Here is a 26,910-nt window from a genome sequence, read left to right as displayed (position 1 = left end):
CTTCCATTAAGTAGTTCAGCCAAAGATGGAGGATAGACGGTTGATTATATTATTGGTTCCTTGCCTTTTCAGTGCTACCCGGCAATAAGCATCACTTTTGACCACAAAACATATGGGTGAAAGCACATGGGTGTTAATTTGTGTTGCTTGGAGCAAAGTACTACTGTATCTAGATAAATGCCCATTTGGCTGATGGAATAAAATTATTAAGCTGAATGAATTCAAATATTTATGTAAATGAGTGAGCAAATTATGGTACATCAAAGTTGCAATTACTGGTATATAGATATATACAGATGTGTGTGTGTGTGTGTATGTATATGTGTATATACAGTGAGTGTGTATGAATGTATGTACAATGCCTTGCAAAAGTATTCACCCCCCTTGACTTTTTACCTATTTTGTTACATTACAGCCTTAAGTTCAATGTTTTATTAATCTGAATTTTTTTTGATGGATCAGAACACAATAGTCTAAGTTGGTGAGGTGGAATGAGAAAAATATATACATAAAACTATTTTTTAGAAATAGAAAACGGAAAATTGGCATGTGCGTATGTATTCACCCCCTTTATTATGAAGCCCATAAAAAGCTCTGGTGCAACCAATTACCTTCAGAAGTCACATAATTAGTGAAATGATGTCCACCTGTGTGCAATCTAAGTGTCACATGATCTGTCATTACATATACACACCTTTTTGGAAAGGCCCCAGAGGCTGCAACACCTAAGCAAGAGGCACCACTAACCAAACACTGCCATGAAGACCAAGGAACTCACCAAACAAGTAAGGGACAATGTTGTTGAGAAGTACAAGTCAGGGTTAGGTTATTAAAAAATATCCAAATCTTTGATGATCCCCAGGAGCACCATCAAATCTATCATAACAAAATGGAAAGAACATGGCACAACAGCAAACCTGCCAAGAGACGGCCGCCCACCAAAACTCACGGACCGGGCAAAGGAGGGCCTTAATCAGAGAGGCAGCACAGATACCTAGGGTAACCCTAGAGGAGCTGCAGAGTTCCACAGCAGAGACTGGAGTATCTATACATAGGACGACAATAAGCCGTACGCTCCATAGAGTTGGGCTTTATGGCAATGTGGCCAGAAGAAAGCCATTACTTTCAGCAAAAAAACAAAATGGCACGTTTTGAATTTGCGAAATGGCATGTGGAAGACTACCAAAATGTATGGAGGAAGGTGCTCTGGTCTGATGAGACTAAAATTGAACTTTTCGGCCATCAAAGAAAACGCTATGTCTGGCGCAAACCCAACACATCAAATCACCCAAGAACACCATCACAGTGAAACATGGTGGTGGCAGCATCATGCTGTGGGGATGTTTTTTTAGCAGCCGGGACTGGGAAACTGGTCAGAGCTGAGGGAAAGATGGATGGTACTAAATACAGGGATATTCTTGAGCCAAACCTGTACCACTCTGTGAGTGATTTGAGGCTAGGACGGAGGTTCACCTTCCAGCAGGACAATGACCCCAAACACACTGCTAAAGCAACACTTGAATGGTTTAAGAGGAAACTTGTAAATGTGTTTGGAATGGCCTAGTCGAAGCCCAGACCTCAATCCAATAGAAAATCTGTGGTCAGACTTAGATTGCTGTACACAAGCGCAAACCATCCACCTTGAATGTGTATTGTGTGTGTGTGTGTGTGTCAGCCAACAATTGTGTGTGCACGTTCTCCCACTTAAGAAGATGAGAGGCCTGTAATTTTCATCATAGTTATACCTCAACTATGAGAGACAAAATGTGGAAACACATCCAGACAATTACATTGTCTGTCTGATTTGGAAAGAATTTATTTGCATATTATGGTGGAAAATAAGTATTTGGTCACCTACAAACAAGCAAGATTTCTGTCTGACCTGTATCTTCTTCTTTAAGAGGCTCCTCTGTCCTCCACTCATTACCTGTATTAATGGCACCTGTTTGAGGTTGTGGACAGGTGTCTTTTTATACTGATAAGTTCAAACAGTCACACTCCAAACTCCACTATGGTGAAGACCAAAGAGCTGTCGAAGGACACCAGAAACAAAATTGTAGACCTGCACCAGGCTGGGAAGACTGAATCTGCAATAGGCAAGCAGCTTGGTGTGAAGAAATCAACTGTGGGAGCAATAATTAGAAAATGGAAGACATACAAGACCACTGATAATCTCCCTTGATCTGGGGCTCCACGCAAGATCTCACCCCGTGGGGTCAAAATGATCACAAGAACGGTAAGCTAACATCCCAGAACCACACAGGGGGGATCTAGTGAATGACCTGCAGAGAGCTGGGACCAACGTAACAAAGGCTACCATCAGTAACACACTACGCCGCCAGGGACTTGGATCCTGCAGTGTCAGACGTGTCCCCCTGTTTAAGCCAGTACATGTCCGGGCCCGTCTGAAGTATGCTAGAGAGCATTTGCATGATCCAGAAGCGGATTGGGAGAATGTCATATGGTCAGATGAAACCAAAGTAGAACTGTTTAGTAGAAACACAACTCGTCGTGTTTTGGAGGAGAGAGAATGCTGAGTTGCAACCAAAGAACACCATACCTACTGTGAAGCATGGGGGTGGCAACATCATGCTTTGGGGCTCTTTCTCTGCAAAGGGAACAGGACGACTGATCCGTGTACATGAAAGAATGAATGGGGCCATGTATCGTGAGATTTTGAGTGCAAACCTCCTTCCATCAGCAAGGGCATTGAAGATGAAACATGGCTGGGTCTTTCAGCATGACAATGATCCCAAACACACCGCCCGGGCAACGGAGTGGCTTCATAAGAAGCATTTCAAGGTCCTGGAGTGGCCTAGCCAGTCTCCAGATCTCAACCCCATAGAAAACCTTTGGAGGGAGTTGAAAGTTGCCCAGTGACAGCCCCAAAACATCACTGCTCTAGAGGAGATCTGCATGCAGGAATGGGCCAACTTACCAGCAACAGTGTGTGACAACCTTGTGAAGACTTACAGAAAACGTTTGACCTCTGTCATTGCCAACAAAGGATATATAACAAAGTATTGAGATGAACTTTTGATATTGACCAAATACTTATTTTCCACCATAATTTGCAAATAAATGCTTTCCAAATCAGACAATGTGATTGTCTGGATTTGTTTCCACATTTTGTCTCTCATAGTTGAGGTATACCTATGATGAAAATTACAGGCCTCTCTTATCTAAGTAAGTGGGAGAACTTGCACAATTGGTTGCTGACGAAATACTTTTTTGCCCCACTGTGTATATGTGTGTGTGTGTATGTATATATCTATATATCGCCCCTGACAATTTCCATGATTTTCATTTATAAATAATTGGCTGTTTGGGTCAGTAATATTTTAGTAGTGAAATGAGGTTTTTTGGATTAACAGAAAATGTGCAATATGCATCAAAACGAAATTAGATAGGTGCAACCCAACAGAAATATTGCATCAATATTTAGTAGAGCCTCCTTTAGCAGAAATAACAGCCTATATACCCTTTCTATAGCCTGTAAGGAGTGTCTGGATGAAGGTATTTTGGACCATACCATCTTGCAAAACATGTTCAGTTAGGTTTGATGGTTGCCGAGCATGGACAGCCCGCTTCAAATCACCCCACAGATTTTCAGTGATATTCAGATCTGGGGACTGGGATGGCCATTCCAAAACATTGTACTTGTTCCTCTGCATAAATGCCAGAATAGATTTTGAGCAGTGTTTTGGGTCGTTGTCTTGTTGAAATATACAGCCCCGGCATAACTTCAACTTTGACTGATTCCTCAACATTATTCTCAAGTATCTGATATTGAATGGAATCCATGCCACCCTCTAATTTAACAAGATTCCCAGTACCGGCAATGGCCACACAGCATGATGGAACATCCACCAAATTTTACTGTGGGTAGCAAGTGTTTGTCTTGGAACGCTGTGTTATTTAGCCGCCATGCTTAACGCCCCTTGTTATGACCAAATAACTCAATCTTTGTTTCATCAGCCCACAGCACCTTCTTCCAAAATGAAGTTGGCTTGCCCAAATGAGCGTTTGCATACCTCAAGCGACTGTTTGTGGCGTGTGTAAAGAAGACTTCTTCTGCATCACTCTCCAATACAGCTTCTTGTGCAAAGTCTGCTGAATTGTTAAACAATGCACAGTGACACCATCTGCAGCAAGATGATGATGTAGGTCTTTGGAGGTGGTCTGTGGACTGTTTTTGACCGTTTCACCATCCTTTGCGCCTCTGATATTTTACTTGGCCTTTCACTTCTGACCTTAACAAGAACTGTGCCTGTGGTCTTCCAATATGTTCCTCACAGTGGACACTGACATCTTAAATCTCTGTGATAGCTTTTTGTAGCCTTCCCCTAAACCATAATCTTGAACAATATTTGTTTTCAGGTCATTTGAGAGTTGTTTTGAGGCCCCCATGTTGCCACTCTTCAGAGGAGAGTCAAAGAGAACAGCAACTTGCAATTGGCCACCTTTTAAAAACCTTTTCTCATGATTGGGTGCACCTGTCTATGAAGTTCAAGTCTTAATGGGCTCACCAAACCAATTGTGTGTTCCAATTAATCTGTGCTAGGTAGTTACAGGTATTCAAATCAACAAAATGACACAGGTGCCCAAATTTATGCACCTGTCTAATTTCGTTTTGATTCATATTTCACATTTTCTGTTAATCCAATAAACCTAATTTCACTACTGAAATATTACTGTGTCCTTCAGTTATTTGATAGATCAAAATGAAATTGCTGATCCAAACACCCAATTATTTATAAATTAAAATCATGGAAATTGTCAGGGGTGCCTAAACTTTTGCATACAACTGTATATATTCCTTTCATGTAATTAGCAAGAGTCCATGAGCTAGTGACATATGGGATATACATTCCTACCATGAGGGGGCAAAGTTACCCAAACCTCAAAATGCCTATAAATACACCTCCCACCTCACTCATACCTTAGTTTTACAAACTTTGCCTTCGTTGGAGGAGGGTGAAGCAAGTCGTGCTTGTTTTTTTTTCTGTGAAAGGCGCTTCTAAGCATTTTAAAGCCCAATTCCTCTCAAAGTACAGTGTTTGTCTGAGGGCTGTGAAGTGAGTATTGCCTGATGTCATGTTTTCATCTATGGGAAATCTATTCTAAGGCTCTCTGTAAATTCGGTCGTGAAGATTCATCTGCCACCTCCCTTTACAGATCGAAATTATACTCCTCTACCATTAATTCTGCTGATATGTTTCAGTATTGGTTTGGCTGTCTGCTATATGTGGATGGGTGTCTTCAGGTAAGTATATATGATTTTTTTAAGACACTCTAATCTATTTTTGGCACTTTATATTTTAAAGTTTTAATATATATTGCATATATTTGCCATGAGTCAGGTCTATGTTTATTTCCTTTTGCAGTCTAACAGTTTCAGCATGGAAATTATGTTTTTGGGAGAAATTTAGCATTTTTTTTTCCTACCTGGGGTTCCAGCTAGTTGTAACTTAGGCCTTGTTTTTTCAATTTTTTGCAGGCAATTTAGGCTCGCGATGATGCAAAACTCTTGTATTTATTGCGTCATTCTTGGTGCGAATATTTTTGGCACTGAGTTTACATTTGTTGTGACGCAAATCACGTAATTTCTTGTGTCTTTCTCGACGCGTGTCGTGTCATTTAAAGGGACATAATACTCATATACTAAATCACTTGAAACTGATGCAGTATAATGGTAAAAAGCTGACAGGAAAATATCACCTGAGCATCTCTATGTAAAAAAGGAAGATATTTTACCTCAGAATTTCCTCAGCTCAGCAGAGTAAGTTCTGTGTAAAAATATAAATAAATTATACTTCAGCTGCAGGAAAAAAAATAAAAAATGAAGAAATGAACAGCAGCCCATCAGCAGTGCTGAGGTCATGAACTCTTTTTTACTGTGATCTCATGAGATTTCATAGTAAACTTCCTTAAACTGAATAGGGAAATAAGATGAGTGATTTGCTGCTTAGAAGTCCTTTACAATGGGATGTGGCTACTGAGGAATTTTTTAGGTAATATATGTCTTTCTTTTTTACATAGCGATGTTCAGGTGATATTAGCCCATTTTCGGTTCAGCACCATGGATAGTGCTTGCTTTATTGGAGGCTTACAGTTACCCACCAATAAGCAAGCATAACCCAGGTTCTCAACCAAAAATAGACCTCTCATTCCTTCTTTTTAAATAAAGATAGCAAGAGAACGAAGAAAAATTGATAATAGTAAATTAGAAAGTCACTTAAAATTGCATGCTCTATATGAATAATAAAGGCACACTAAACCCAATTTCTCCAACATAGGTGTGTCCGGTCCACGGCGTCATCCTTACTTGTGGGATATTCTCTTCCCCAACAGGAAATGGCAAAGAGCCCAGCAAAGCTGGTCACATGATCCCTCCTAGGCTCCGCCTACCCCAGTCATTCTCTTTGCCGTTGTACAGGCAACATCTCCACGGAGATGGCTTAGAGTTTTTTAGTGTTTAACTGTAGTTTTTCATTATTCAATCAAGAGTTTGTTATTTTCAAATAGTGCTGGTACGTACTATTTACTCAGAAACAGAAAAGAGATGAAGAATTCTGTTTGTATGAGGAAAATGATTTTAGCAACCGTAACTAAAATCCATGGCTGTTCCACACAGGACTGTTGAGAGCATTAACTTCAGTTGGGGGAACAGTTTGCAGTCCTTTGCTGCTTGAGGTATGACACATTCTAACAAGACGATGTAATGCTGGAAGCTGTCATTTTCCCTATGGGATCCGGTAAGCCATGTTTATTACGATTGTAAATAAGGGCTTCACAAGGGCTTATTTAGACTGTAGACATTTTTTGGGCTAAATCGATTGATATTAACACTTATTTAGCCTTGAGGAATCATTTATTCTGGGTATTTTGATATAATAATATCGGCAGGCACTGTTTTAGACACCTTATTCTTTAGGGGCTTTCCCAAAGCATAGGCAGAGTCTCATTTTCGCGCCGGTGTTGCGCACTTGTTTTTGAGAGGCATGGCATGCAGTCGCATGTGAGAGGAGCTCTGATACTTTTAAAAGACTTCTGAAGGCATCATTTGGTATCGTATTCCCCTTGGGTTTGGTTGGGTCTCAGCAAAGCAGATACCAGGGACTGTAAAGGGGTTAAAGCTTAAAACGGCTCCGGTTCCGTTATTTTAAGGGTTAAAGCTTCCAAAATTGGTGTGCAATATTTTCAAGGCTTTAAGACACTGTGGTGAAAGTTTGGTGAATTTTGAACAATTCCTTCATGTTTTTTCGCAATTGCAGTAATAAAGTGTGTTCAGTTTAAAATTTAAAGTGACAGTAACGGTTTTATTTCAAAACGTTTTTTGTACTTTCTTATCAAGTTTATGCCTGTTTAACATGTCTGAACTACCAGATAGACTGTGTTCTGAATGTGGGGAAGCCAGAATTCCTATTCATTTAAATAAATGTGATTTATGTGATAATGACAATGATGCCCAAGATGATTCCTCAAGTGAGGGGAGTAAGCATGGTACTGCATCATTCCCTCCTTCGTCTACACGAGTCTTGCCCACTCAGGAGGCCCCTAGTACATCTAGCGCGCCAATACTCCTTACTATGCAACAATTAACGGCTGTAATGGATAATTCTGTCAAAAACATTTTAGCCAAAATGAACCCTTGTCAGCGTAAGCGTGGATGCTCTGTTTTAGTTACTGAAGAGCATGACGACGCTGATATTAATATCTCTGAAGGGCCCCTAACCCAATCTGAGGGAGCCAGGGAGGTTTTGTCTGAGGGAGAAATTACTGATTTAGGGAACATTTCTCAGCAGGCTGAATCTGATGTGATTACTTTTAAATTTAAATTGGAACATCTCCGCATTTTGCTTAAGGAGGTATTATCCACTCTGGATGATTGTGAAAATTTGGTCATCCCAGAGAAACTATGTAAAATGGACAAGTTCCTAGAGGTGCCGGGGCTCCCAGAAGCTTTTCCTATACCCAAGCGGGTGGCGGACATTGTTAATAAAGAATGGGAAAGGCCCGGTATTCCTTTCGTCCCTCCCCCCATATTTAAAAAATTGTTTCCTATGGTCGACCCCAGAAAGGACTTATGGCAGTCAGTCCCCAAGGTCGAGGGAGCGGTTTCTACTTTAAACAAACGCACCACTATTCCCATAGAGGATAGTTGTGCTTTCAAAGATCCTATGGATAAAAAATTAGAAGGTTTGCTTAAAAAGATGTTTGTTCAGCAGGGTTACCTTCTACAACCCATTTCATGCATTGTCCCTGTCACTACAGCCGCATATTTCTGGTTTGATGAACTGATTAAGGTGCTCGATAGTGACTCTCCTCCTTATGAGGAGATTATGGACAGAGTCAATGCTCTCAAATTGGCTAATTCTTTCACTCTAGACGCCTCTTTGCAATTGGCTAAGTTAGCGGCTAAGAATTCTGGGTTTGCTATTGTGGCGCGCAGAGCGCTTTGGTTGAAATCTTGGTCGGCTGATGCGTCTTCCAAGAACAAGCTACTAAACATTCCTTTCAAGGGGAAAACGCTGTTTGGTCCTGACTTGAAAGAGATTATCTCTGATATCACTGGGGGTAAGGGTCATGCCCTTCCTCAGGATCGGCCTTTCAAGGCAAAAAATAGACCTAATTTTCGTCCCTTTCGTAAAAACGGACCAGCCCAAGGTGCTACGTCCTCTAAGCAAGAGGGTAATACTTCTCAGGCCAAGCCAGCTTGGAGACCAATGCAAGGCTGGAACAAGGGAAAGCAGGCAAAGAAACCTGCCACTGCTACCAAGACAGCATGAAATATCGGCCCCCGATCCGGGACCGGATCTGGTGGGGGGCAGACTCTCTCTCTTCGCTCAGGCTTGGGCAAGAGATGTTCTGGATCCTTGGGCGCTAGAAATAGTCTCCCAGGGTTATCTTCTGGAATTCAAGGGACTTCCCCCAAGGGGAAGGTTCCACAGGTCTCAGTTGTCTTCAGACCACATAAAAAGACAGGCGTTCTTACATTGTGTAGAAGACCTGTTAAAAATGGGAGTGATTCATCCTGTTCCATTGAGAGAACAAGGGATGGGGTTCTACTCCAATCTGTTCATAGTTCCCAAAAAAGAGGGAACATTCAGACCAATCCTAGATCTCAAGATCTTAAACAAATTTCTCAAGGTCCCATCTTTCAAGATGGAAACCATTCGAACTATCCTTCCTTCCATCCAGGAAGGTCAATTCATGACCACGGTGGATTTAAAGGATGCGTATCTACATATTCCTATCCACAAGGAACATCATCGGTTCCTAAGGTTTACATTCCTGGACAAACATTACCAGTTCGTGGCGCTTCCTTTCGGATTAGCCACTGCTCCAAGGATTTTCACAAAGGTACTAGGGTCCCTTCTAGCTGTGCTAAGACCAAGGGGCATTGCAGTAGTACCTTACCTGGACGACATTCTGATTCAAGCGTCGTCCCTCCCTCGAGCAAAGGCTCACACGGACATCGTCCTGGCCTTTCTCAGATCGCACGGCTGGAAAGTGAACGTGGAAAAGAGTTCTCTATCCCCGTCAACAAGGGTTCCCTTCTTGGGAACAATTATAGACTCCTCAGAAATGAGGATTTTTCTAACAGAGGCCAGAAAGACAAAGCTTCTGGACTCTTGTCGAATATTTCATTCCGTTCCTCTTCCTTCCGTAGCTCAGTGCATGGAAGTGATCGGGTTGATGGTAGCGGCAATGGACATAGTTCCTTTTGCGCGCATTCATCTAAGACCATTACAACTGTGCATGCTCAGTCAGTGGAATGGGGACTAGACAGACTTGTCTCCAAAGATACAAGTAAATCAGAGGACCAGAGACTCACTCCGTTGGTGGCTGTCCCTGGACAACCTGTCACGAGGGATGACATTCCACAGACCAGAGTGGGTCATTGTCACGACCGACGCCAGTCTGATGGGCTGGGGCGCGGTCTGGGGATCCCTGAAAGCTCAGGGTCTTTGGTCTCGGGAAGAATCTCTTCTACCGATAAATATTCTGGAACTGAGAGCGATATTCAATGCTCTCAAGGCTTGGCCTCAGCTAGCGAGGACCAAGTTCATACGGTTTCAATCAGACAACATGACGACTGTTGCGTACATCAACCATCAGGGGGGAACAAGGAGTTCCCTAGCGATGGAAGAAGTGACCAAGATTATTCTATGGGCGGAGTCTCACTCCTGCCACCTGTCTGCTATCCACATCCCGGGAGTGGAAAATTGGGAAGCGGATTTTCTGAGTCGTCAGACATTGCATCCGGGGGAGTGGGAACTCCATCCGGAAATCTTTGCCCAAGTCACGCAACTTTGGGGCATTCCAGACATGGATCTGATGGCCTCTCGTCAGAACTTCAAAGTTCCTTGCTACGGGTCCAGATCCAGGGATCCCAAGGCGGCTCTAGTGGATGCACTAGTAGCACCTTGGACCTTCAAACTAGCTTATGTGTTCCCGCCGTTTCCTCTCATCCCCAGGCTGGTAGCCAGGATCAATCAGGAGAGGGCGTCGGTGATCTTGATAGCTCCTGCGTGGCCACGCAGGACTTGGTATGCAGATCTGGTGAATATGTCATCGGCTCCACCTTGGAAGCTACCTTTGAGACGAGACCTTCTTGTTCAGGGTCCGTTCGAACATCCGAATCTGGTTTCACTCCAGCTGACTGCTTGGAGATTGAACGCTTGATTTTATCGAAGCGAGGTTTCTCAGATTCTGTTATCGATACTCTTGTTCAGGCCAGAAAGCCTGTAACTAGAAAGATTTACCACAAAATTTGGAAAAAATATATCTGTTGGTGTGAATCTAAAGGATTCCCTTGGGACAAGGTTAAGATTCCTAGGATTCTATCCTTCCTTCAAGAAGGATTGGAAAAAGGATTATCGGCAAGTTCCCTGAAGGGACAGATTTCTGCCTTGTCGGTGTTACTTCACAAAAAACTGGCAGCTGTGCCAGATGTTCAAGCCTTTGTTCAGGCTCTGGTTAGAATCAAGCCTGTTTACAAACCTTTGACTCCTCCTTGGAGTCTCAATTTAGTTCTTTCAGTTCTTCAGGGGGTTCCGTTTGAACCCTTACATTCCGTTGATATTAAGTTATTATCTTGGAAAGTTTTGTTTTTAGTTGCAATTTCTTCTGCTAGAAGAGTTTCAGAATTATCTGCTCTGCAGTGTTCTCCTCCTTATCTGGTGTTCCATGCAGATAAGGTGGTTTTACGTACTAAACCTGGTTTTCTTCCAAAAGTTGTTTCTAACAAAAACATTAACCAGGAGATTATCGTACCTTCTCTGTGTCCGAAACCAGTTTCAAAGAAGGAACGCTTGTTGCACAATTTGGATGTTGTTCGCGCTCTAAAATTCTATTTAGATGCTACAAAGGATTTTAGACAAACATCTTCCCTGTTTGTTGTTTATTCAGGTAAAAGGAGAGGTCAAAAAGCAACTTCTACCTCTCTCTCTTTTTGGATTAAAAGCATCATCAGATTGGCTTACGAGACTGCCGGACGGCAGCCTCCCGAAAGAATCACGGCTCATGCCACTAGGGCTGTGGCTTCCACATGGGCCTTCAAGAACGAGGCTTCTGTTGATCAGATATGTAGGGCAGCGACTTGGTCTTCACTGCACACTTTTACCAAATTTTACAAGTTTGATACTTTTGCTTCTTCTGAGGCTATTTTTGGGAGAAAGGTTTTGCAAGCCGTGGTGCCTTCCATTTAGGTGACCTGATTTGCTCCCTCCCTTCATCCGTGTCCTAAAGCTTTGGTATTGGTTCCCACAAGTAAGGATGACGCCGTGGACCGGACACACCTATGTTGGAGAAAACAGAATTTATGTTTACCTGATAAATTTCTTTCTCCAACGGTGTGTCCGGTCCACGGCCCGCCCTGGTTTTTTAATCAGGTCTGATAATTTATTTTCTTTAACTACAGTCACCACGGTACCATATGGTTTCTCCTATGCTATTATTCCTCCTTAACGTCGGTCGAATGACTGGGGTAGGCGGAGCCTAGGAGGGATCATGTGACCAGCTTTGCTGGGCTCTTTGCCATTTCCTGTTGGGGAAGAGAATATCCCACAAGTAAGGATGACGCCGTGGACCGGACACACCGTTGGAGAAAGAAATTTATCAGGTAAACATAAATTCTGTTTTTTTTTTTCTTTCATTATTCATATAGAGCATGCAATTTATGTGGCTTTATAATTTACTCCTATTATCAATTTTTCTTTGTTTTCTTGCTTTCTTTATTTGAAAAAGGCATCTAAGCTATTTTTTTGGTTTAGAACCATGGAAAGCACTTGTTTATTGGTGGGTGAATTTATCCACCAATCAGCAAGAACAACCCAGTTTGTTCACCAAAAATGGGCCGGAATCTAAACTTTCATTCTTGCATTTCAAATAAAGATACCAAGAGAATGAATACAATTTGATAAGGAGTCAATTAGAAAGTTGCATAAAATTGCATGCTCTATCTGAATCACAAAAGAAAAAAATTTGGGTTCAGTGTCCCTTTAAATGAAAATAAAAGCAAAAGCAAACTTCATAGCCCTCTGTAAACAAATGAGAGCAGAGAGCAAAAGAGGGAGAGACTTAAAGGGACACTAAACCAAATTTTTTTTCTTTCAAGTCTCTCCCTCTTTTGCTCTCTGCTCTCATTTGTTTACAGAGGGCTATGATGTTTGCTTTTGCTTTTATTTTCATTTAAAGGGACACTGAACCCACATTTTTTTTCTTCTGGGATTCAGATAGAGCATGCAATTTTAAGCAACTTTTTAATTGACTCCTATTATCAAATTGTCTTCATTCTCTTGGTATCTTTATTTGAAATGCAAGTGTAGATGCCGGCCCATTTTTGGTGAACAAACTGGGTTGTTCTTGCTGATTGGTGGATAAATTCACCCACCAATAAACAAGTGCTTTCCATGGTTCTAAACCAAAAAAATAGCTTAGATGCCTTCTTTTTCAAATAAAGCAAGCAAGAGAACGAAGAAAAATTGATAATAGGTGTAAATTAGAAAGTTGCTTAAAATTGCATGCTCTGTCTGAATCACGAAAGAAAAAAATTGGGTTCAGGGTCCCTTTTAAGTATTTTAGCATAATCATTTTTTCCCATTCCTGAAACTACTATTTTGAGGAAATCTAATATTTTTTTGTTTTTTCTTTTGTGTTACATTTTGCAAGATGTCTCAAACTGATCCTGCCTCTGATGTTACTGTAGGAACTAAGCTGCCTGTACACAATTTCTACCAAAGCTAAGTGTGTATTGTTAAATTAGCTGATTTTATTTCTTCAGCTCAAATATGTGGCACTTGTTATGTTATATTATTTCATACTGATAATGTTTCTATAGTACAAATACATATTCACAGTCTAATGTACATAATATTCCTGTAGATATAAATTATTATATTGCTACAGACATAAAGAAGGCTATGACTGCTATTACGCCTTCAAATTAACATATCTCCTAACTTCTCATAAATCTAATGAAGTTTGAATTGATCGGCAGCATACTGAAGTATTTCTGCTGATGAGGTTTTCTCTGACTCAGAGGATCCTAATTCAGAGACTGATATTGATAAATCAACCTTTCTATTAAATGTATTCATTCTTTATGAAGGAAGTATTGTTTACTTTGGGTATTGAGGATTCTAGTTCTCTTGATAACAAGAATAGCAAATGTTTGAATTCTGTTTTTTGTTTTTTTTAAAGCTTCTGAGGTTACTCTTGAAGTTATTCTTATTCCAGATGCTATCTATCATGTTTAGTAAGCAATCTAAACTTAGCGCTTCTTTTTAAATTTCTTCTAGTTTTAAAAAAAGCTATATCCTTATGGCTAATTTAGAGTTTTGGGTTAAAAGTCCCTAAGGTGGGGCTATTTCTACTCTTGCTGAACGTACTTCTATCCAATGGAAGATATTTCTTCTTTTAAGGATACTTTAGATAGGAAGTTTGTTTCCTATTTTAGAGAAGCATATTTACATATTGGCTATATTTTTAAACCTGTCATTTCTATGGCTGATGTTGCTGCTGTTTAGTTATCAAATCTTGAATTGTCTAAGTATTGTTCTTTTACTTAAACATGCTAATCATTTCATTTGTGATGCTATATTTTATGTAATTTTAATTGATATTAAATCTTTTTTTTTTTTTTTTTTTTTTTTAGCCTTTTTATGGCTTAAGTCTCTGATATGGAGTTTAAATTTAGATTACCATCTTATTATTTTAGGATAGTAATTTTTAGGTTTTCTATTGGATTTTATTATCTCCTCTATTCTGGGGGAAAGGGAGTTGTTGTTTTTTCTGCACCAAGATAAGAAATCTAAGGGTAGTTTTTAAGCTCCCAATAATTTTTTAATTCACCCAAGGCCTCTGGCTCTAATTTGAAATTTACTCCGAATTTGAATAAATCCAAGCCTTTTAAATTAACTAATTTCAGCCCCTAAGACTGCACATAGGTGCGGCCCTTAAACCAGTTCAACTGGTAGGGGGGCAGATTGAATTTATTTCAATACATTTGGACAGTTTCTGTTCAAAATCAGTGGATTCAGAATATTGTTTTCTCAGGGTTATCGAATAGGTTTTCAGAATAAAACCTCCCATGGGAAGATTCTTTCCCATGTTACTACAAACCCTGTGAAAGCTCAGGTTTTTCAGAAATGTGTTTCAGATTTAGAGTTTTCAGGGGTGATGGTTCCAGTTCCTCTGCAGGAACTGAGTTTGAGTTTCTATATAAATATATTCATTGTCCCAAAGAAAGAAGATTCGTTCAGACCAATTCTGGATCTGAAATTTTTAAATCATTTTGTAAGCGTCCCAACTTTCAAGATGTTGACTATAGGGACTATTCTGCCTTTCTATTCAGCAAGGTCACTTCATGTCCACAATAGACTTACAGGACGCTTATTTCTCCTGTTAAGTGTAGTCAGTCCACGGGTCATCATTACTTATGGGATATTAACTCCTCCCCAACAGGAAGTGCAAGAGGATCACCCAAGCAGAGCTGCTATATAGCTCCTCCCCTCTACGTCACACCCAGTCATTCTCTTGCACCCAACTAATAGATAGGATGTGTGAGAGGACTGTGGTGATTAAACTTAGTTTTTTTATATCTTCAATCAAAAGTTTGTTATTTTAAACGGCACCGGAGTGTGTTGTTTCCTTCTCAGGCAGAATTTGAAGAAGAATCTACCTGAGTTTTTGTATATGATCTTAGCGGACGTAACTAAGATCCGTTTGCTGTTCTCGGCCATTCTGAGGAGTAAGGTAACTTCAGATCAGGGGACAGCGGGCAGGTTCACCTGCAAAGAGGTATGTTGCAGTATATTATTTTCTAAGGAATGGAATTGACTGAGAAAATACTGCTAATACCGATATAATGTAAGTACAGCCTTAAATGCAGTAGTAGCAACTGGTATCAGGCTGATATGTATATATGTTTACACTTAAGTATTTCTGGGGAATGGCACTTCACTGGGAAAATACTCTATGCATATAACTTTTAGCCTAACTTGCAGTGTGAGCGACTAGCAGCAGGCTTTTTAATGACATTTCATATATTAGATTTTAAACGTTTACTGGCATGTTAAATCGTTTAATTATCTGAGGTACTTGGTGAAAATTGTTTTGGGCTTTATTTTCCACATGGCTGTCGTTTGTTTTAAATTAAAACAGTTTACTGAGCTTCCCTCACTGTTGTAGTGTGAGTGGGAGGGGCCTATTTTGGCGCTTTTACTACGCATCAGAAATTCAGTCACAGTCTGTCTTTTTCTCCCTGCATGATCCAGGACGTCTCCACAGAGCTCAGGGGTCTTCAAAACTAGTTTTGAGGGAGGTAATCACTCACAGCAGACCTGTGAGACTGTGCTTGACTGTGATAAAAACACTTATATTGTCAATTGTTATACGTTTTTTTCTGATATTAAGGGTTAATCATCCATTGCTAATGAGTGCAATCCTTTGCTAAATTTGGTTTCCATAACTAATCCGGTTCATTGTTATTCAACTGTGACAGTTTTTTTGTGTGCTTCTTAAAGGCACAGTAACGTTTTTACATATTGCTTGTAAATTTAGTTGAAAAGTATTTCCAAGCTTGCTAGTCTAATTGCTAGTTTGTTTAAACATGTCTGACACAGAGGAATCTCTTTGTGCAATATGTTCAAAAGCCAAGGTGGAGCCCAATAGAAATTTATGTACTAATTGCATTGATGCTACTTTAAATAAAAGTCAATCTGTACATGTTAAGCAACATTTACCAGACAACGAGGGGGAAGTTATGCCGACTAACTTGCCTCACGTGTCAGTACCTGCATCTCCCGCTCAGGAGGTGCGTGATATTGTAACGCCAAGTACATCAGGGCGACCATTACAAATCACTTTACAAGACATGGCTAATGTTATGACTGAAGTTTTGTCTAAATTGCCAGAACTTAGAGGTAAACGAGATCACTCTGGGATGAGAACAGAGTATACTGATAATGCTAGGGCCATGTCTGATACTGCGTCACAATTTGCAGAGCATGAGGACGGAGAGCTTCATTCTGCGGGTGACGGATCTGATCCAAATAAATTGGATTCAGACATTTCAAATTTTAAGTTTAAGCTGGAAAACCTCCGTGTATTGCTAGGGGAGGTGTTAGCGGCCCTGAATGATTGTAACACAGTTGCAATCCCAGAGAAAATGTGTAGGTTGGATAAATATTTTGCGGTACCGACGAGTACTGACGTTTTTCCTATACCTAAGAGACTTGATGAAATTGTTACTAAGGAGTGGGACAGACCCGGTGTGCCTTTCTCACCCCCTCCTATATTCAAAAAAATGTTTCCAATAGACGCCACCACACGGGACTTATGGCAAACGGTCCCTAAGGTGGAGGGAGCAGTTTCTACTTTAGCTAAGCGTACCACTATCCCGGTGGATGATAGCTGTGCCTTTTCAGATCCAATGGATAAAAAGTTAGAGGGTTACCTTAAGAAAATGTTTGTTCAACAAGGTTTTATATTACAACCCCTTGCATGCATTGCGCCTGTCACGGCTGCGGCAGCATTTTGGTTTGAGTCTCTGGAAGAGACCCTTGACTCAGCGACATTAGATGAGATTTCACTTAAGCTTAAAACCCTTAAGCTAGCTAATTCATTTATTTCTGATGCCGTAGTACATTTAACTAAACTTACGGCTAAGAATTCCGGATTCGCCATTCAGGCACGCAGAGCGCTGTGGCTAAAATCCTGGTCAGCTGATGTAACTTCTAAATCGAAACTACTTAACATACCTTTCAAGGGGCAGACTTTATTCGGGCCCGGTTTGAAAGAAATTATCGCTGATATTACGGGAGGTAAAGGCCATGCCCTGCCTCAAGACAGAGCCAAACCCAGGGCTAGACAGTCTAATTTTCGTGCCTTTCGTAACTTCAAGGCAGGAGCAGCTTCAACTTCCTCTGCTCCAAAACAGGAAGGAGCTGTTGCTCGCTACAGACAAGGCTGGAAACCTAACCAGGCCTGGAACAAGGGCAAGTAGGCCAGAAAACCTGCTGCTGCCCCTAAGACAGCATGAAGTGAGGGCCCCCGATCCGGTAACGGATCTAGTGGGGGGCAGACTCTCTCTCTCTCTCTTCGCCCAGGCTTGGGCAAGAGATGTCCAGGATCCCTGGGCGTTGGAGATCATATCTCAGGGATATCTTCTGGACTTCAAAGCTTCTCCTCCACAAGGGAGATTTCACCTTTCAAGGTTGTCAACAAACCAGATAAAGAAAGAGGCGTTTCTACGCTGTGTACAAGACCTTTTACTAATGGGAGTGATCCATCCAGTTCCGCGGTCGGAACACGGACAAGGGTTTTACTCAAATCTGTTTGTGGTTCCCAAAAAAGAGGGAACCTTCAGACCAATATTGGATTTAAAGATCCTAAACAAATTCCTAAGAGTTCCATCATTCAAGATGGAAACTATTCGGACAATCTTACCCATGATCCAAAGAGGTCAGTATATGACCACAGTGGATTTAAAGGATGCTTACCTTCACATACCGATTCACAGAGAACATTACCGGTATCTAAGGTTTGCCTTCCTAGACAAGCATTACCAGTTTGTAGCTCTTCCCTTCGGGTTGGCTACGGCTCCAAGAATCTTTACAAAGGTTCTGGGCTCTCTTCTGGCGGTACTAAGCTCCGTACCTAGACGACATTCTGATACAAGCGTCAAGCTTTCAAACTGCCAAGTCTCATACAGAGTTAGTACTGGCATTTCTAAGGTCGCATGGGTGGAAAGTAAACGAGGAGAAGAGTTCTCTCTTACCACTCACAAGAGTTCCCTTCTTGGGGACTCTTATAGATTCTGTAGAAATGAAAATTTACCTGACAGAGGACAGGTTAACAAAGCTTCTAAATGCTTGCCGTGCCCTTCATTCCATTCAACACCCGTCAGTGGATCAATGCATGGAGGTAATCGGCTTAATGATAGCGGCAATGGACATAGTTCCTTTTGCACGCCTGCACCTCAGACCGCTGCAATTGTGCATGCTAAGTCAGTGGAATGGGGATTACTCAGATTTGTCCCCTACGCTGAATCTGGATCAGGAGACCAGAGATTCTCTTCTATGGTGGCTTTCTCGGCCACATCTGTCCAGGGGGATGCCCTTCAGCAGGCCAGACTGGACAATTGTAACTACAGACGCCAGCCTACTAGGTTGGGGCGCTGTCTGGAATTCCCTGAAGGCTCAGGGATCATGGACTCGAGGAGAGTCTCCTTCCAATAAACATTCTGGAATTGAGAGCAGTTCCCAATGCCCTTCTGGCTTGGCCTCAGTTAGCAACTCTGAGGTTCATCAGGTTTCAGTCGGACAACATCACGACTGTGGCTTACATCAACCATCAGGGAGGGACAAGAAGTTCCTTAGCGATGATGGAAGTATCAAAGATAATTCGCTGGGCAGAGTCTCACTCTTGCCACCTGTCAGCGATCCACATCCCAGGAGTGGACAACTGGGAGGCGGATTTCCTAAGTCGCCAGACTTTTCATCCGGGGGAGTGGGAACTTCATCCGGAGGTCTTTCCCAAATACTTCGACGTTGGGGCAAACCAGATATGGATCTCATGGCATCTCGCCGGAACGCCAAGCTTCCTCGTTACGGGTCCAGGTCCAGGGACCCGGAAGCGGTCCTGATAGATGCCTTGACAGCACCTTGGACCTTCAGGATGGCTTATGTGTTTCCACCCTTCCCGATGCTTCCTCGTTTGATTGCCAGGATCAAACAGGAGAAAGCATCAGTGATTCTAATAGCGCCTGCGTGGCCACGCAGGACCTGGTATGCAGATCTAGTGGACGTGTCATCCTGTCCACCTTGGTCTCTGCCTCTGAGACAGGACCTTCTAATTCAGGGTCCTTTCAAACATCAAAATCTAACTTCTCTGAAGACTCAGAATGTTCAACATTCCTTATTTTCAGACAGTCAGTTTCATATTTGGGATAATGCGTTTGAATCAATCATTTTTTCTTACCTTAAAAATTTGACTTTTTTTTCCCTGTGGGCTGTTAGGCTCGCGGGGGCTGAAAATGCTTCTTTTTATTGCGTCATTCTTGGCGCGGATTTTTTTTGGCGCAAAAAATCTTTTCTGTTTCCGGCGTCATACGTGTCGCCGGAAATTGCGTCATTTTTTGACGTCCTTTTGCGCCAAAAATGTCGGCGTTCCGGATGTGGCGTCATTTTTGGCGCCAAAAAGCATTTAGGCGCCAAACAATGTGGGCGTATTATTTGGCGTCGCTTTTGTCTCCACATTATTTCAGTCTGATTTTTTCTTTGTTTCTGGTTACTAGAAGCTTGTTTATTGGCATTTTTTCCCATTCCTGAAACTGTCATTTAAGGAATTTGATCAATTTTGCTTTATATGTTGTTTTTTCTCTTACATATTGCAAGATGTCTCACGTTGCATCTGAGTCAAAAGATACTTCAGGAAAATCGCTGTCTAGTGCTGGAACTACCAAAGCTAAGTGTATCTGCTGTAAACTTTTGGTAGCTATTCCTCCGGCTGTTGTTTGTATTAATTGTCATGACAAACTTGTTAAATCAGATAATATTTCCTTTAGTAATGTACCATTGCCTGTTGCAGTTCCCTCAACATCTAAGGTGCAGAATGTTCCTGATAACATAAGAGATTTTGTTTCTGAATCCATCAAGAAGGCTATGTCTGTTATTTCTCCTTCTAGTAAACATAAAAAATCTTTTAAAACTTCTCTCTCTACAGATGAATTTTTAAATGAACATCATCATTCTGATTCTGATGATTCTTCTGGTTCAGAGGATTCTGTTTCAGAGATTGATGCTGATAAATCTTCATATTTATTTAAAATGGAATTTATTCGTTCTTTACTTAAAGAAGTACTAATTGCTTTAGAAATAGAAGATTCTGGTCCTCTTGATACTAATTCTAAACGTTTAGGTAAGGTTTTTAAACCTCCTGTGGTTATTCCAGAAGTTTTTCCTGTTCCTAATGCTATTTCTGAAGTAATTTTTAAGCAATTATATCCTGTGCCGTCTGACAGATTAGAATTTTGGGACAAAATCCCTAAAGTTGATGGGGCTATTTCTACCCTTGCTAAACGTACTACTATTCCTACGTCAGATGGTACTTCGTTTAAAGATCCTTTAGATAGGAAAATTGAATCCTTTCTAAGAAAAGCTTATCTGTGTTCAGGTAATCTTCTTAGACCTACTATATCTTTGACTGATGTTGCTGCAGCTTCAACTTTTTGGTTGGAGACTTTAGCGCAACAAGTAACAGATCATGATTCTCATAATATTATTATTCTTCTTCAGCATGCTAATAATTTTATGTGATGCCATTTTTGATATTATCAGAGTTGATGTCAGGTTTATGTCTCTAGCTATTTTAGCTAGAAGAGCTTTATGGCTTAAAACTTGGAATGCTGATATGGCTTCTAAATCAACTCTACTTTCCATTTCTTTCCAGGGTAACAAATTATTTGGTTCTCAGTTGGATTCCATTATCTCAACTGTTACTGGTAGGAAAGAAACTTTTTTACCACAGGATAAAAAATCTAAGGGTAAAAACAGGGCTAATAATCTTTTTCGTTCCTTTCGTTTCAACAAAGAACAAAAGCCTGATCCTTCATCCTCAGGAGCAGTTTCAGTTTGGAAACCATCTCCAGTCTGGAATAAATCCAAGCCTTCTAGAAAGGCAAAGCCTGCTTCTAAGTCCACATGAAGGTGCGGCCCTCATTCCAGCTCAGCTGGTAGGGGGCAGGTTACGTTTTTTTCAAAGAAATTTGGATCAATTCTGTTCACAATCTTTGGATTCAGAACATTGTTTCAGAAGGGTACAGAATTGGTTTCAAGATGAGACCTCCTGCAAAGAGATTTTTTCTTTCCCGTGTCCCAGTAAATCCAGTGAAAGCTCAAGCATTTCTGAATTGTGTTTCAGATCTAGAGTTGGCTGGAGTAATTATGCCAGTTCCAGTTCTGGAACAGGGGATGGGGTTTTATTCAAATCTCTTCATTGTACCAAAGAAGGAGAATTCCTTCAGACCAGTTCTGGATCTAAAAATATTGAATCGTTATGTAAGGATACCAACGTTCAAAATGGTAACTGTAAGGACTATCTTGCCTTTTGTTCAGCAAGGGCATTATATGTCCACAATAGATTTACAGGATGCTTATCTGCATGTTCCGATTCATCCAGATCATTATCAGTTCCTGAGATTCTCTTTTCTGGACAAGCATTACCAGTTTGTGGCTCTGCCGTTTGGCCTAGCTACAGCTCCAAGAATTTTTACAAAAGTTCTCGGTGCCCTTCTGTCTGTAATCAGAGAACAGGGTATTGTGGTATTTCCTTATTTGGACGATATCTTGGTACTTGCTCAGTCTTTACATTTAGCAGAATCTCATACGAATCGACTTGTGTTGTTTCTTCAAGATCATGGTTGGAGGATCAATTTACCAAAAAGTTCATTGATTCCTCAGACAAGGGTAACTTTTCTGGGTTTCCAGATAGATTCAGTGTCCATGACTCTGTCTTTTACAGACAAGAGACGTCTAAAATTGATTTCAGCTTGTCGAAACCTTCAGTCACAATCATTCCCTTCGGTAGCCTTATGCATGGAAATTCTAGGTCTTATGACTGCTGCATCGGACGCGATCCCCTTTGCTCGTTTTCACATGCGACCTCTTCAGCTCTGTATGCTGAATCAATGGTGCAGGGATTACACAAAGATATCTCAATTAATATCTTTAAAACCGATTGTACGACACTCTCTAACGTGGTGGACAGATCACCATCGTTTAATTCAGGGGGCTTCTTTTGTGCTTCCGACCTGGACTGTAATTTCAACAGATGCAAGTCTCACAGATTGGGGAGCTGTGTGGGGATCTCTGACGGCACAAGGAGTTTGGGAATCTCAGGAGGTGAGATTACCGATCAATATTTTGGAACTCCGTGCAATTTTCAGAGCTCTTCAGTCTTGGCCTCTTCTGAAGAGAGAATCGTTCATTTGTTTTCAGACAGACAATGTCACAACTGTGGCATACATCAATCATCAAGGAGGGACTCACAGTCCTCTGGCTATGAAAGAAGTATCTCGAATTCTGGTTTGGGCGGAATCCAGCTCCTGTCTAATCTCTGCGGTTCATATCCCAGGTATAGACAATTGGGAAGCGGATTATCTCAGTCGCCAAACGTTACATCCGGGCGAATGGGCTCTTCACCCAGAGGTATTTCTTCAGATTGTTCAAATGTGGGGACTTCCAGAAATAGATCTGATGGCCTCTCATCTAAACAAGAAACTTCCCAGGTATCTGTCCAGATCCAGGGATCCTCAAGCGGAAGCAGTGGATGCATTGTCACTTCCTTGGAAGTATCATCCTGCCTATATCTTTCCGCCTCTAGTTCTTCTTCCAAGAGTAATCTCCAAGATTCTGAAGGAATGCTCGTTTGTTCTGCTGGTAGCTCCGGCATGGCCTCACAGGTTTTGGTATGCGGATCTTGTCCGGATGGCCTCTTGCCATCCGTGGACTCTTCCGCTACGACCAGACCTTCTGTCGCAAGGTCCTTTTTTCCATCAGGATCTCAAATCCTTAAATTTAAAGGTATGGAGATTGAACGCTTGATTCTTAGTCAAAGAGGTTTCTCTGACTCTGTGATTAATACTATGTTACAGGCTCGTAAATCTGTATCCAGAGAGATATATTATAGAGTCTGGAAGACTTATATTTCTTGGTGTCTTTCTCATCATTTTTCTTGGCATTCTTTTAGAATTCCAAGAATTTTACAGTTTCTTCAGGATGGTTTAGATAAAGGTTTGTCCGCAAGTTCCTTGAAAGGACAAATCTCTGCTCTTTCTGTTCTTTTTCACAGAAAGATTGCTAATCTTCCTGATATTCATTGTTTTGTACAAGCTTTGGTTCGTATAAAACCTGTCATTAAGTCAATTTCTCCTCCTTGGAGTTTGAATTTGGTTCTAGGGGCTCTTCAAGCTCCTCCGTTTGAACCTATGCATTTATTGGACATTAAATTACTTTCTTGGAAAGTTTTGTTCCTTTTGGCAATCTCTTCTGCCAGAAGAGTTTCTGAATTATCTGCTCTTTCTTGTGAGTCTCCTTTTCTGATTTTTCATCAGGATAAGGCAGTGTTGCGAACTTCTTTTGAATTTTTACCTAAAGTTGTGAATTCCAACAACATTAGTAGAGAACTTGTGGTTCCTTCATTATGTCCTAATCCTAAGAATTCTAAGGAGAAATCGTTACATTCTTTGGATGTTGTTAGAGCTTTGAAATATTATGTTGAAGCTACTAAGTCTTTCCGAAAGACTTCTAGTTTATTTGTTATCTTTTCCGGTTCTAGAAAAGGCCAGAAAGCTTCTGCCATTTCTTTGGCATCTTGGTTGAAATGTTTAATTCATCTTGCCTATGTTGAGTCGGGTAAAACTCCGCCTCAAAGGATTACAGCTCATTCTACTAGGTCAGTTTCTACTTCCTGGGCGTTTAGGAATGAAGCTTCGATTGATCAGATTTGCAAAGCAGCAACTTGGTCCTCTTTGCATACTTTTACTAAATTCTACCATTTTGATGTATTTTCTTCTTCTGAAGCAGTTTTTGGTAGAAAAGTACTTCAGGCAGCGGTTTCAGCTTATGTTTTTCATTAAACTTTATTTTGGGTGTGGATTAATTTCAGCAGGAATTGGCTGTCTTTATTTTATCCCTCCCTCTCTAGTGACTCTTGCGTGGAAAGATCCACATCTTGGGTAATCATTATCCCATACGTCACTAGCTCATGGACTCTTGCTAATTACATGAATGAAAACATAATTTATGTAAGAACTTACCTGATAAATTCATTTCTTTCATATTAGCAAGAGTCCATGAGGCCCACCCTTTTTTTTGGTGGTTATGATTTTTGTATAAAGCACAATTATTCCAATTCCTTATTTTATATGCGTTCGCACTTTTTTATCACCCCACTTCTTGGCTATTCGTTAAACTGAATTGTGGGTGTGGTGAGGGGTGTATTTATAGGCATTTTGAGGTTTGGGAAACTTTGCCCCTCCTGGTAGGAATGTATATCCCATACGTCACTAGCTAATGGACTCTTGCTAATATGAAAGAAATGAATTTATCAGGTAAGTTCTTACATAAATTATGTTTTTTCACATTCCAATTCATACAGACCACTATTGTTTTCTGAGATTCTCTTTTCTAGATAAGCATTACCAATTTGTCGCTCGTCCTTTTGGGCTAGCAACAGCTCAGATTCTTTTCAAAGATTCTTGGTGCCCTAAGTCCTTCTATCTAATCAGAGAGCAGAGTATTGCAGTGTTTCCTTATTTGGATGATATCTTGGTATTCGCTTTAATCTTTTCATTTAGCAGAATCTCACTTGACAACTAGTGTTTTATTCATATAGAGCATGCAATTTTAAGGGACTTTCTAATTTACTATTATCAATTTTTCTTCGTTCTCTTTATATCTTTATTTAAAAAGCAGGAATGTGATGCATAGGAGCAGGCCTATTTTTGGTTGAGAACCTGGGTTATGCTTGCTTATTGGTGTGTAAATGTAAGCCTCCAATAAGTAAGCACTATCCAGTTCTTCAGGTGTGGGAGCTGTCTGAGTCTGACAGCACTAGGGGTTTGGAAACCTCAGGAGGCGAGTTTACCAATCAATATTTTAGAACTCCATGCTATTTTCAGGGCTCTTCAAGTGTGACCTTTATTGAAGAGCATATTTTACATTTGTTTTCAAACAGACAATATCACAACAGTGGCATATGTCAATCATTAAGGAGGGACTCACAGTCCTTCAATTATGGAGGAACTTTTGTCTAATTCCTGCGATTCATATCCCAGGTGTAGACAATTGGGAAGGGGATTATCTCTGCCGTCAGACTTTATATCCGGGGAGTGGACTCTCCATCCAGATGTTTTTTTTTTTTTGTTTTTTTTTCCATCTTGTACAGATGTGGGGTCTTTCAGAATTTAGATTTGATGAATTGACCTCGCATTCTATTGGCTGATCCAATCAGCCAATCGGATTGAACTTCAATCCGATTGGCTGATTAAATCAACCAATCAGATTTCTTTCATGTAATTAGCAAGAGTCCATGAGCTAGTGACGTATGGGATATACATTCCTACCAGGAGGGGCAAAGCTTCCCAAACCTTAAAATGCCTATAAATACACCCCTCACCACACCCACAATTCAGTTTTACAAACTTTGCCTCCCATGGAGGTGGTGAAGTAAGTTTGTGCTAGATTCTACGTTGATATGCGCTTCGCAGCAGGCTGAAGCCCGGTTTTCCTCTCAGAGTGCAGTGAATGTCAGAGGGATGTGAAGAGAGTATTGCCTATTTGAATACCATGGTCTTTCCTCTAGGGGATCTATTTCATAGGTTCTCTGTTATCGGTCGTAGAGATTTCTTCTCCTACCTCCCTTTTCAGATTGACGATATACTCTTATATACCATTACCTCTACTGATTCTCGTTTCAGAACTGGTTTGGCTATCTACTATATGTAGATGAGTGTCCTGGGGTAAGTAAGTCTTATTTTTTGTGACACTCTAAGCTATGGTTGGGCACTTTATATGTAAAGTTCTAAATATATGTCTTTAAACTTATATTTGCCATGATTCAGAATAATCAGTATTTCTCCAACATAGGTGTGTCCGGTCCACGGCGTCATCCTTACTTGTGGGATATTCTCTTCCCCAACAGGAAATGGCAAAGAGCCCAGCAAAGCTGGTCACATGATCCCTCCTAGGCTCCGCCTACCCCAGTCATTCTCTTTGCCGTTGTACAGGCAACATCTCCACGGAGATGGCTTAGAGTTTTTTAGTGTTTAACTGTAGTTTTTCATTATTCAATCAAGAGTTTGTTATTTTCAAATAGTGCTGGTACGTACTATTTACTCAGAAACAGAAAAGAGATGAAGAATTCTGTTTGTATGAGGAAAATGATTTTAGCAACCGTAACTAAAATCCATGGCTGTTCCACACAGGACTGTTGAGAGCTATTAACTTCAGTTGGGGGAACAGTGTGCAGTCCCTTGCTGCTTGAGGTATGACACATTCTAACAAGACGATGTAATGCTGGAAGCTGTCATTTTCCCTATGGGATCCGGTAAGCCATGTTTATTACGATTGTAAATAAGGGCTTCACAAGGGCTTATTTAGACTGTAGACTTTTTCTGGGCTAAATCGATTGATTATTAACACTTATTTAGCCTTGAGGAATCATTTATTCTGGGTATTTTGATATAATAATATCGGCAGGCACTGTAGACACCTTATTCTTTAGGGGCTTTCCCAAAGCATAGGCAGAGTCTCATTTTCGCGCCGGTGTTGCGCACTTGTTTTTGAGAGGCATGGCATGCAGTCGCATGTGAGAGGAGCTCTGATACTTATAAAAGAC

The 26,910-nt window shown here is 40.9% G+C and overlaps 1 protein-coding gene across 1 annotated transcript in view; it reads left to right on the top strand.

Moving 5' to 3' along the window:
• The window catches only part of LOC128649622 (tetraspanin-3), a 154,522-nt gene that overhangs the window by 113,304 nt on the left and 14,308 nt on the right, over nucleotides 1-26,910 (top strand). The window lies entirely within an intron of this gene.

The sequence above is a fragment of the Bombina bombina genome, chromosome 2 (genome assembly GCF_027579735.1).
Source record: "Bombina bombina isolate aBomBom1 chromosome 2, aBomBom1.pri, whole genome shotgun sequence".
Classification (NCBI taxonomy): Eukaryota; Metazoa; Chordata; class Amphibia; order Anura; family Bombinatoridae; genus Bombina; species Bombina bombina.
The sequence above is the reverse complement of the archived record's forward strand: the minus strand, read 5'-3'. Positions and strand labels throughout refer to the sequence as shown.